General features: G+C 39.7%; 1 protein-coding gene and 1 long non-coding RNA gene across 2 annotated transcripts in view; one reads left to right on the top strand and one right to left on the bottom strand.

Moving 5' to 3' along the window:
- Slitrk5 (SLIT and NTRK like family member 5) overlaps positions 1 to 1,263 on the bottom strand; it is a 10,850-nt gene extending 9,587 nt beyond the window's left edge. Inside the window, exon 1 of the mRNA XM_031361355.1 lies at positions 469 to 1,263. The gene's annotated coding sequence lies outside the window, so the exon portion shown is untranslated. The remainder of the gene's footprint in view (positions 1 to 468) is intronic.
- Positions 1,264 to 1,351: 88 nt separating this feature from the next.
- Positions 1,352 to 10,824, top strand: part of LOC116084384 — a 69,980-nt gene continuing 60,507 nt past the window's right edge. The window contains exon 1 of the long non-coding RNA XR_004116087.1: positions 1,352 to 1,812. This is a non-coding gene — a long non-coding RNA (uncharacterized LOC116084384). The remainder of the gene's footprint in view (positions 1,813 to 10,824) is intronic.

Genomic DNA, 10,824 nt, shown 5'->3' with positions numbered 1-10,824 from the left:
GCCTGGGCAGACACACAAGCCGTGCAGGCTGTGTGCAGCCGGAGCAAAGAGGCACCAGGACGCCGCGCCGCTAGCCCCGGGCCGCCGCCGCGGTGGCGACCGCGGGTTCCGGGGCTCCCCAAAGGGCTCTCCCTGGCGCTCTCCCCGGTAGCCAGGGCGGGTAGTGGGGTGTGGGGCGTGGGGGAGGGGACGGCCGGCGACTCGCTGGAAAGGCAGCTCGCGGCTGAGGCTGGGAGCCTGAGCCGGCAGGGCGGGGAGGGCGCAGTGGGGAGGGGAAGTGGGGAGACCGAGGAGGGGGACGCGGAGCAGGCTGCCCGGCCCCCGCCGCCTGGTCACCGAGCTGGTCAGCCTGGGCGAGCGCTCGCACCCGCTCTCACTCACGCTCCCTCGCACCATCGCTCCCACGCGCGGATGATCCCCAGATCTCAGGGCCCCCTCGCCGTACCCCCTGACCCGGCCGGTACTTACTGTTCCCATCTGCACCGGGGGCAACTTTCTCCGACCTAGCGATGGCAGCCGCCCCCTCCAGCCGCCTCGGGCTCTTGGCACCCTCCGGCCTGGGATCGCGCGGGCCGCCCTCCCCTCCCCCCTAGCCTCTCCGGGTCGGCGTCTTCACCACATTCCCCCCTAGTCAGTGTCGCACGCCCCAGGACGAACCAGAGGGAGTGGGGCTCGAGGGTGTGCGTTCATCGCCCGCCTTCTTCTTGCAGCGCACACTGTACATGGTAGTGAGGGGGCGAGAGAAGGTGGTACTGGCCCCCGGGCTGCTTCGGCGGCGGCGGTTCCTCCGCTGAGCTCTTCTCCCCCACAAGCCACGACCACCGGAGCCCGGATGCCTCTGTCCCCAAGGCAAACCTGCAGTCGCGGCCCCTAATTAGTATTTGAAAGGCTCCCGCATCCTCTTGGCGGCTTCACCGCTCCCGGGGTTTGCAGCGGATTTTTGCTATCCCTCCCCAGCTGCGGCGCACGATCCTCATTATTTGCAACTCTTTATCTCCGACATCCTTTGAGGGGGTCCGAGGGGGGTAGGTGCAGCGTTGCTCTACGCCTGTGGCATGTCCTGGCAGCTTGGACGCTCTAGAGAGAAAGAAAAAAAAAAGAAAGAAAGAAAAAAAGAAAGAAAGAAACTCAGAAAAAAGTCACGTCTGCTCTCATGGGATCTGAGAAGGCAGTCACATCTGCTGGGTAGCGGGTGCAGGGCCCCGTCCGCGGCACTTGTTTATTGTCGCGCCGCTGGTGCGAGCCAAGCTGCAGCAGACATGATGGGCCCGGGGCGAAGCAGGCGCCCAGTGGCCGGTAGGTGGCAGCCGAGGGCGAAGGCGTCCCTGGGCTCTGGAGGCTTAGCCAGAACCCCCTTAGATGTCACATTCGTGGAGACAGAGGAGTCTTGGACCATGTGCGCAACTGGAGCGTAGGAGTGTGCGGTCGTCTTCTTGGAAAGGAAGGACTGGAAACAACCCTGACAGTGTTAGGCTTGGTGACGATCAGGGACAGATGACTCTTCCCGGTAGCCGTTTGCCCAGGCGCTTCTGCCCTTTAAGAAGAGTCTGTGTGGCTGTGTGAGTTGTCTCCAGTAAAGGACCCTGGAGGGAGTGGCTCATCCTAGCCATAAAGAGTGTGTTATTTTTACCTTTTTGTTTGTTTGTTTGTTTTAAAGAATCACTTTTTCTAAGTATGTCGGAGTGGTTGAACAGAGAAAAAGTGAATACCCTAAGAGAACTAGAAATCTGGGAAGAACCGAAATAGAGGCAGTGTCTGTTGACACTTTACTTGAAGAGTCACCTGCTGAACTGCTCGCTGATCACCTCTAGAGTAAGTATGACTGGCTTCTACCAGGAAACCAGACACCATCCTCCCCTAAAGGAGGTCTGCGTGTTCATAGGATGTGTTTTACGTTTTAAGAATTTTAGGCCTGCAGTCCTCACAGGGAGCAAAGAAAAATTGTTTGGAGTTCGTGGCCCAGAGCGGGCTGGTCAATTGCTTCATCCTGTCGTTGATGGCCAGTTTGGCCATGCAAGTGCATTTTACTTTTTCTATTCTGAAATTATGTTTTAAACATAATTAGAAGTCTCACTTTTCATTGATGGGAAATTATTGTGGTTATACTCTGATTAAACATGATTGATATATCTCAGGGGTAGTATTTATGTGTTTGTCTATAAACAGATCTTCACAGAACCCATCTATGTTTAATTTCAAGAGCTTATATAGAGGTAGTGAATTATTTCAACCTTTTGAAAATCTTAATGATTTTAATATTTCTTCTACATAAATATGCTGAGTATATATATTTTAGGAAAGCCGTAAACACTTTTTTGAAGCAGTGTTTATTTCCTGTAAGTTTGGGTGCTCTGCAAGGGAGAAAGGACTGACGTAATCTGTGATGTCAGTTGATGAAAATCTTAGAACAAAATTAAGTGTGCATATTCTATCACAGGAATGACAGCTCCTGGACTCAGGTATATATATTAAAAAAATCACTTAAAAAGTAACACTTGCTATCTCTTCATTGAGTTCTTTATCCTATAATCTGACATAACAATGTACGAATTTTATTTTAAAGTGCAAAACCAACTTTATGTTTTAAAATTGTGATTAATTTAAAATTAATTTTACAGGTTAATATTAGTCATAGCCATAAACCGTCAGTGTGAAAATACTAAGTCCTGTCAGCAACGTAATTGGTAATGCTAACTAAGACAGTGTAATTTCTGATTGATAGGTTGTGCACCGCCTCAGTTATTAGGCTGAAATCTCAGGATATATCTATTTTACAGTATTAGTGTGTGACACCTTCACATTCCCACTCAATAGAAACAGGATTTTAGGTTCTATTTTGCAGTATGTTATTCTAAATAGTACTCTATTTAAAAAAAATTTGTCAAACCTCCAAGTATCAGAATATAGTTGGACTATGTTTAACAATTTTGCATGAAGCATTTATACCCACATTCCAGATTCTCTTGTGTGATTCAAATAAATAAACGAAAGCGTTTAGCATTGCCAAGGGAGCTCAGTCACTATCGCCACTAGGTGTCCCTACAAACTGCTCTGCTGGGAAGGGAATTTTGAGAAAACCGGTGACAGAGACTAGAATAGACTGCAGTAGGAAACCCACCAGAGGAATGAAGAAGAGCTTCAGTTTTTAATGCACAGACTTCTATTTGCTTTGACTGTTGGCTATTTTCTAGGAAACACAGAAATGGATAACATACAGATGAAATTAAAACCAAGACTTTCATTCGTATGATCAAATATGCTTGCTTGATCTCTACTGATCAACAGTGATATGATGTGTGCATGTCTTCTCATAATATTTAAGTAAACACAACTGACTATTTAAAAACAACTGGATACTGAAAAATGAAATTAATGATCAAATAGTTATTCCAAGAATTAATGTTTTTAATAATAAGTTCAATACTCTTTAGCTAAGTTGGGTGTAGAAAGCTGAAGGCACTTGTCCAAATGCTTGTGAACATAGGAATACCATGATAAACCATGAAGTAGCACCTGTCAGGAGTACATGTCACAGATAGATGTATTATTTGGTAACAGCACATGAAACTTTAAACTCACATAAAAACACCATCTTCTGCCTTGAAGTAGAGTACATATTTTCTATGCCTTAAAATGTATTATTATACTATTGTATGTATTATTATTGGTGATCTATGAATGCTTTGGGGAAATTCTTACAATAAATGCACTTACTAAAATACTCTTATCACTTTGTTGTTTTTTCTTCTGCATATCAAAGTACTTAGACAAAAATTATAGATCCTTGTGATGCTACTCAACAAGAATTATAGATGAGAAAATTCTCTAATAATAACAGTGAGATGTTATGAGCATTGATCAACGTCACTAAAATATAAAGCTATTAGGACTTCCATTAGATTGTGAGTCGTGGGAAGGAACTGGAAAGCTAGATTTCAGACTTCCTCAAATTAGACCCAATGTTACTTTTGTGACAGTAATGAACAGGAATTTCCTACAATGGATTTTATATCTGAATTAAAATACACTTATTTCATAAGGTTGTGATGTCAAAGTTAAATCAATTTTTAGATCCCTAAAAGGAGAAATTAAACACTCCTTTGTATGGAGAAAAGTGAGTCATGATTTGTGGTTGCTCTGGTGCAATTATTAGAAAAATAATCCAAAGTATATGTTTTTATCTAGTATGCTATTCTTGGAGTTAAAGCAAACATAGAATACTGTTGTATTTGTGAAGGCCACAATGGTGGGCACATTTAATTAATATCACTCAGATAATTTATTCACCTATGGAATTAGCATGTATATATGGACTTATTATAAACATGGGTTTTTTCATTCCCTTTCATACATCATTGTAAATATACTCTAAAATTTTACATATGTTAGAAAATTTTATTGTGTATGTCATAGTTACCTTATTTGAAAGACAGATACAATATTGGCCAAAGATAAAGATGCATTTATCCTTTGAACAATTACTTTTTCAGAAAAAATAGTATAACAAAATAAAAAATGTACAAATGTAGTAACAAAATGAAAATGTACAATTTGATATTACAGGCTAATCTTTACAGTAGGTTGTTGCATTTGAACATTGCTAAGAACAATTTCAATACAAAATTAGTAAGCACTCACCTATACTCTGAAGTAGTAGTCTACCTTGAATACTAATGTATATAAGAATATATCGTTGCCATTATTTGTACTGTATGCCAGTATAGCCTCCAACATTTTTTCATAGAGGAAAGAGTGGAGGAGGGAACGGCAGAGGGAAAGGGGCAGGAAGGGAGAGCAACAGGGAGCAGAAAGGAGAATGAATGGGTTTTGTCTTGAAAGATATACATGCCCAAATCCAGTAATGGGTATCATCTCTTAGGAGAAGACAAGAACTCCTTTTAAGAACAGAGATTGCTGCTTTTGTATTTAACATACACTATAAGTTTTACTATATAAAATTTCAATTTATATGCACATGTATAAAATGAAATTTAAAGGATCAATATGTACTTGAAAAGTAACAGTATTTGAAATAATGAAGAGAATTCAGATGAAGACTTGCAACTAAATTCTCAAAATGCATCTCTAGCCAAAAGTCCTGAAGTATATCTTATGTTGTTCACAAATAATAATAGTACTGTAGATTCTGGATGTTTTTCAAGATGAGTGTAAGTTAATTAGTTAGCTTATTTAGTCCAGCAGCTCTTACTTGTGAATTTCGTTTCTGGCTACCGATATCTACTAACAGAAGAGTAACTAACAAGTTCTAGTTTCCAGTGTGCTGAGGATCCAGCAACATCCTATGCACCAGAACATTAGTTGCTGGAGCATGGAAAAGGTCAATATCATTCTGTAGACCAGAGGAATAAATAAACCTGTAATTTTTAGGGTGTTTTTGCTTTTTCCTGTTATCAACAGGAGGATGAGGAAAATGGGTATTTGTGTCATATTTAAATGTGTAAGCTCTCTTCAGACTCAAAGTAGAGCAAAGGCTACTGCCACCTGGCTTGTTCACCTCTCAGACATGTGCATACCACCGGGAGGAGGAAACCTGTTTGTCCACACAGCTAGTTTGGGGTTTTACATCTCTCTTTGCTAGAACAGCGACTATTCCCATGGAAAGCACAGCTTCTTACTCCTCACTTAACCTCTTGTCATGGTTAGAAATCCAGTCCAAACAGGTATCATCTTCTATCCAATTTGTCCCTGTTCGCTCTTTTTTTTTTCAATAAAAAACATTAGTTTCTCTAAAACCCAGCTTTGTTATGCAAATTTCAGAATTATTTTCTATCTGAGAATCTGTTTTCACATGCTGTAACTAGCTCTGTTAATTAGAATGCTCCATTCTATGATACTCCCAACATCTCTTTATTCTCTCAAAGAGATGGTGTTTTCCCAAACAGTGATGCAAAGGGTTTTTATTGTTTTTCTTAGTTTGTTTTTACCAGTCCATCGCACAGACTACAAACTATGTCTTTACCTACTCATTGTAATCTCAAAAATAAAAGATGCAATTTAAGATAAATGAGGAAATAACATCAAGATTGAAAATAAAGGGCACAAATAGAGAATAAAGCAAGAAACTTTTCACATGCCCTAAACTCCCCTATTCTGGGTCCCTGGATTGCACATTTGTATTTGTGAAAACACTTCTCTAGGTGGTTGATAAAGATGTGCTTTCTCTCGAAAAACTATATGATGAGCACATAATTTTATAAACAATAAATGTTACAATGTCACATTTTTGGGAATTTTAGTCACTAAATTTAAAAATGTACTTGTCTCTCATATATTACATCCTGACTGCAAGTTTTATTCCCTTCTCCCCTGCGCACTCCCTCCCCTGTAGATCCAAGATGTCCCCTAACCAAAGAATGGATAAAGAAATTGTGGTACATATACAAAGTGGAACATTACTCTGCTTTTTTAAAAAAAGTAAATCATAAAATTTGCAGACAAATGAATGAAACTAGAAAATTTGTTCTTTTCTAGGCTAACTTCATGAAAAATTAACTTTTGTAAAAATAGATTTCATAGCTCAAATTTTCTGTAAGATTACATAATGTGATTTCTGTTGTTAAATAATATGTCTTCAATTTTCTGAATGTTTTGTAGTGACACAGAATTCAGTCAGTGTCAATAACTTCTTATAATATGCGTCAGTTTTCACTTATTATTACACATCTCAATGGAAAAAATTAGTCAGTTTTGGTTTAAAGCATTAACATGAGATTATAGTTTAATTTTGCCATCAATATATGTCTTAATTATTGTACCGTCTATGAAATGATTGCTGTGTACACAGAATTTAATCAATGATTATGATAGCGTATTTCAAAAAGTGATATGCAAGAGTTTTATTATGAGTAATTTTTAGTTTAAATATTTTGAGAATTTCATATGAGAAAATTCCATTATCTATTATTGCCACACCTCCATCTCCCTTTCTGACTTCTCCCATATATCCGTATTGCTATGAAATTTATGATACCTTTTTCTATAATGGGTACAACACGTGTGTGTGTGTGTGTGTGTGTGTGTGTGTGTGTGTTCTATACAAATACTCTATGTGTATATTGATACCTGCTAGAGTGAAATGGATGCTATGCCATGTGAGTCACTGTTGCTTAGAGGCATCACATTGGGGTTTGGTTATTTACTGCTTTTCTCCCATGGAGAACTCCCATAACACTTTCGGTCACTATGTGTTATAATAATTAAACTATTGTCTATTATAATTAAAATGTTTCATTGTAACATTGATCTAATAGCAATCTGAAGTAATCTGAATAATCTAGTTTTTTGCAAAAAGGTGGTACATATTAACGACAGGAATGTATTTGATGGTCTTTGTTGATGTATAATGTGATTTTCCACCCACAGTTCAGCGTGAGCAGATAGTTTGCATTGTTTGAATAGTTAAAAGTAAACAAGTTATGCACACATCTACATGTACTCATTGTCTAGGTTGGTCATTTGATTTAGATTGTCTTTTTTCCCATCTAATTTTTCCCAGTGATTTAAAGAAATAGTTTAGTTTACAGATGATGTCTTAATTATTTTTCTGTTGCTGTGATAAAACACCGTGAACAAGGCAACTTATAACTGAAAGACTGTGATAGAGCTCATGGTGGAATAGTCAGGGCATGGTGCTGAGGCAGCTGAGAGCTAGCATATTCATGCACAAACCTAGGGCAGAGCAAGCAGAGTGCTAGTGGTATATGTTTTTAGAAACCTCAAAACCTACCTGCACCGAAACACCTTCTCCATCAACATTTCAAATGTTATCCCCCTTCTCATTTTCCCTTCCACAAACCCCTTATTCCTTGTCCTCACCCCCTGCCTCTATGAGGGTACTCCCCCACCTGCTCACCCACTCCCCCTCCCTACCCTAGCATTCCCCTACACTGGGGCATCGAGGCTCCACAGTACCAAGGGACTCCCCTCCCATTGATGCCAGAAAAGGCCATCCTCTGCTACATATGCTGCTGGAGCCATGGGTCACTCCATGTGTACTCTGTGGTTGGAGGTTTAGTCCCTGGGGGCTTTTAGGGGTCTAGTTGGTCGATATTGCTATTCTTCCTATGGGGTTGCAAACTCCTTTAGCTCCTTCAGTCTTTGCCCTAACTGCTCCATTGGGGTCCCCGCATTCAGCTCGATGGTTGGCTGCGAGCATCTGCCTCTGTATCAGTAAGGCTCTGACAGAGCCTCTCAGGGCACAGCTATAGTAGGCTCCTGGCAGCAAGCTCTTCCTTCGTGGTATCTGGATTAGTGCCTGGGTTTGGTGACTGCAGATGAGATGAATTCCTAGGTGAGGCAGTCTCTGGATGGCCTTTCCTTTAGACACACATCTTAATACTTTCACCAATGAAAAATTAAATATTCAAGCACATGGGCCTGTGAGGGAAATTGACATCAAATTAAGAAGACGATAAAAACCTGAATTTCAAGAAAATACTTTTGTATAGTTCACAAAGAGCACATTCTAGAGGCTAGATTCTGACATTGTTTTGAATTACAAGGACTCATACTACCTACCTGTCTGACTTAACTTGATGCTTTTTAAATGGATGTGTGTTTGTGTGTGTTCTGAGTGTGTGTGTGTGTAATTAGTTTTTAATGTAAGTTATTTCTAAATTTTTCAGTATGTCTTCGATAAACTATTTTGAAAATTAAACAAGCAGAAGTGCATTCCAAATTATTAATGTAAAAATTGCTCTTGGGAGTGTTGTGATAATTAAACTATCAATTAAACTGATAATAAATGTATAAAGTATCATGCATGCTGATATAATTCAGTCATATAATGAGTACTTTTATTGCTAGCAAAATTATTGTCATGGTGACTCAAGTATATAGAATGAATATAACAAAACTTCTTTGAATGCTGATAGTGTCATTTATCATGAAATAAAGGATTTCTTCAGAAAGTCTATGAGGTTGCACAGTGGTCAAACAAACATACTATTTTTTAAAACTAAAATAGATTTTTTTAATATGTTGCAATTCCTTCTGGTTATGGCTTTCCTTATCCTAACTCCCTTCTAATTGTCCTAACTTAACCACAAACACAAATTGGCACTGTTTCTTTCTGCCTCTCACTAACACGTAAATATGAGTATAATAAACTAAAATAAAATGGAGTGAACAATCAAAGAAAAGGAGGCCAATTAAAGCACATGAAAAAAATAGATGCAATGACATGCACATTTGCACATATAGAAATAAAAAATAAATAAACCCACAAATGGAAAACCTTAATGTATATACAAAGATCTATAAGGTGAAATAATTTTTAGTAATTAATAATAATAATAATAATAATAATAATAATAATAATAATGACTTGGCAAAGCATTATGAGACAATGTACCTCTGAAATGACATTGTGTTCATTTGGTATTGGCCATCTACTGCTGAGCATGAGGCCTGGCTTTAAGAGTGATTTGTATATGCAGTGAGATTTCTTAGGACAAAAGTAGTATTTGGTTAAAGAGTTGATTGTAGACTGGAAGCAGCTTCTAGGCTCAGCATGGGACTTGTGGTGTCCACATCTCTCTGCCCTAATGTAGCTCAGACTCATGCAGGCCCTGTGCCCGCTGTCACAGTCTCTCTGAGTTCATGAGGGCATCTATATTTCTGTGTACAGATGTCCTTCAATCCTTGCTGTCTTCAATCTTCTCTAGGAATCCTTCCTTCTCCTCTTCTCAAAATTCCTTGGGGTAATGGATTTAATGGAGACTTCAGATCAGTGCTGACTGTTTGAAGGTCTTTCTTTCTCTATACAGTGTGCAAATGTGGGTCATTGTATTTGTTCCTATTTGCTAAAGAATAGATTACTCTGATGCTGGCTGAGCAAGACACTGATGTATAAATATAGTAAAGTGTCCTTAAGAGTTATTTATGCATATATATATGCTACTATTTATCTATGTCTATCTCTATCCCCTCTCCATTCCCATCCCCATCCCCATCCCCATCCCCATCCCCATCCCCATCCCCACCTCCATCTCTATCCCTATCCCTATCTCTATCTCAGCATAACAGTAGTATTTTGTTTAGTGCCAGGTACCTGACTAATCCAGTTTCAGGTTCTGGGCTAGACAATCACTGTTAAAGGTGGGGTCCATAGTATGGGACTTATATCCAATTGGATATTGGTCAGTTATACACATAAACTCTGTGCCAATATCCCCCAGTATTTTTTGCAACCAGGTTACAAGATTGAAGGATTTGCAGTTGAGTTGTTATCTTTCTCCTTTGGGAGTGTGCTGAGGATCTCTCAGTACTATGAAGGAAGCCAGTAGAGATGAATGTCCTGCACTAGTGGGGCCTCTACATCTTCAGTGAATTGTATAGATGTTGTGTTTAGCAGTAAGTTTTTACCATCTGTTTGTGAAGAAGAATCAATATTTTTGTTGCTGTTTTTTGGTTTTTTGTTTGTTTGTTTGTTTGTTTTTGTTTTTGTTTTTTTTGCTTTTTTTTGTGTGTGTTTTTTTCGAGACAGGGTTTCTCTGTATAGCCCTGGCTGTCCTCGAACTCACTCTGTAGACCAGGCATGAATTACTAACCACCTGTTTAAAACCTGTCTCAAACTCAGAAATCCACCTGTCTCTGACTCCCAAGTGCTGGGATTAAAGGCATGCACACCAACCCTTTGGCAATAGCCCAGCTTGTTTGAGGTTCCCACGGGACTCTTTTGGACAGCAACTGTAACATATATAACAGATTCTTGTAGCAAGAGACCTTATTTCCTCATGAGAGGTACCTAATCAGGGCTTTATCTCCTGTTATTTGGTGATTGGATTTAGATCACATTTGATA

This window comes from Mastomys coucha, unplaced genomic scaffold (genome assembly GCF_008632895.1).
Source record: "Mastomys coucha isolate ucsf_1 unplaced genomic scaffold, UCSF_Mcou_1 pScaffold9, whole genome shotgun sequence".
Classification (NCBI taxonomy): domain Eukaryota; kingdom Metazoa; phylum Chordata; class Mammalia; order Rodentia; family Muridae; genus Mastomys; species Mastomys coucha.
The sequence above is the reverse complement of the archived record's forward strand: the minus strand, read 5'-3'. Positions and strand labels throughout refer to the sequence as shown.